Source organism: Seriola lalandi, unplaced genomic scaffold (genome assembly GCF_002814215.2).
Source record: "Seriola lalandi dorsalis isolate HSWRI2012SDOR001 ecotype SW California unplaced genomic scaffold, Sedor1 jcf7180002035474, whole genome shotgun sequence".
Taxonomy (NCBI): Eukaryota; Metazoa; Chordata; class Actinopteri; order Carangiformes; family Carangidae; genus Seriola; species Seriola lalandi.
In genome coordinates, this window is record NW_019506050.1 from 1 (window position 1) to 1,929 (window position 1,929).

A 1,929-nucleotide genomic window follows, 5' to 3' on the forward strand; every position below is an offset into this window, starting at 1 on the left:
AACCCACAATAAGAACACACGTCAGTAGTGATAACATTTGTTTTATTGCACTCTTATTTCATGGTGTGGAATGTGGGCTGGTTATGATGCTGAGGGCATGGGGCTGTAGACAGTCCGGCACGATAATGGCAGAGATGTATTTATAGACAGGAATCCACAGGAATCCGCAGGCAAACAAAATCCAAGATGACAAGACAGGAGCTGAGCATGGCAGGTGGAAGGATGGCAGCAGTATGAATCTGAAGCACAAAAACAAAAGGATTACAAAAAGTTCAGAAAGACTCAGTGCAAAGAGGTAGCAAACTGAGTTTGGTCATACTCTTAATACCACTTGAAGAAATGGAACGATCTCGCAGAGAATTGTAAGTTGAAGTGGTCCATTATACTGCAGCAGGTCGTGGAGATTGTATGATGAGAACCAGGGGAGTATGGCGAATGGAGCGAGCAGGAACCAGGAAGCCATGACCAACTGACACACACTTATGCAGACACAGACAAAAACTGCGGACAAACAAATACATGCGGCAGGGGAGAAGAGCAGAGCACATGAGAGCAAGGTCTTAATCCAAACAGTACTATTTTATGACTTTTTTTGCCTTACAATACTATGATATTTTTGTGCCTTGATATACTATGTGGATTTTTTGACTTTTCAGTCATACTATACTATGTTGTTTTTATGACTTTTAATGCCTTATCATACTTTGTTGTTTTTATGGCTTATATTGCCTTACTATACTATGTTGATTTTATTACTTTTTTTTGCCTTACTACACTATGATATTTTTATGCCTTACTATATTATGATGTTTTTATGCTTTATGATGCTTTACTACACTTTGATGTTTTTAGTCCACTCTTTACTGTCGTTTTGATGTCTTATATTGACTTACTATACTATGCCATTTTTACTAATTTTTATGCCTTACTATACTACGACTTTTTAATGACATTTTGTGCCTTACTATACTGTGACTTTTTTATGAATTTTTATGCCTTACTATACTATGTCGATTGTATGACTTTTTATGCCTTACTATACTGTGTCGTTTTATAAATTTTTATGCCTTACTATACTATGTCGATTGTATGACTTTTTATGCCTTACTATACTATGTCGTTTTTATGACTTTTTATGCCTTACTATACTGTGACATATTTAATGACTTTTTATGCCTTACTATACTATGTCGTTTTATGACTTTTTATGCCTTACTTTTTAATGCCTTACTATACTGTGACATATTTAATTACTTTTTATGCCTTACTATACTGTGTCGTTTTATGACTTTTTATGCCTTGCTATACTATGTCGTTTTTATGACTTTTTATGCCTTACTATACTGTGACATATTTAATGACTTTTTATGCCTTACTATACTATGTCGATTGGATGACTTTTTCTGCCTTACTATACTATGTCGTTTTATGACTGTTGATGCCTTACTATACTATGACTTTTTTATGACTTTTTATGCCTTACTATACTATGACTTTTTTTGACTTTTTATGCTTTACTATACTATGTCGTTTTATGACTTTTGATGCCTTACTATACTATGTCGATTGGATGACTTTTTATGCCTTGCTATACTATGACTTTTTTATGACTTTTTAATGCCTTACTTTACTATGACATATTTAATTACTTTTTATGCCTTACTATACTATGACTTTTTTATGACATTTTATGCCTTACTATACTATGACATTTGTATGATTTTTTATGCCTTATTATACTATGACTTTTTATGACTTTTTATGCCTTACTATACTGTGACATATTTAATGACTTTTTATGCCTTACTATACTATGTTGTTTTATGACTTTTTATGCCTTACTATACGATGACTTTTTTATGATTTTTTATGCCCTGCTATACTATGACTTTTTTATGACTTTTTATGCCTTACTATACTGTGACTTTC

The 1,929-nt window shown here is 32.7% G+C and overlaps 1 long non-coding RNA gene across 1 annotated transcript; it reads right to left on the minus strand.

Annotated features, from left to right (window-relative positions):
• Positions 1–25: 25 nt before the first annotated feature.
• Positions 26–1,411, minus strand: LOC111647561 (uncharacterized). The gene is made up of 2 exons (XR_002760059.2): positions 320–1,411; positions 26–239 (listed from the first exon to the last, which is right to left on the minus strand). It is a non-coding gene; the product is annotated as an uncharacterized LOC111647561 (long non-coding RNA).
• Positions 1,412–1,929: the final 518 nt, after the last annotated feature.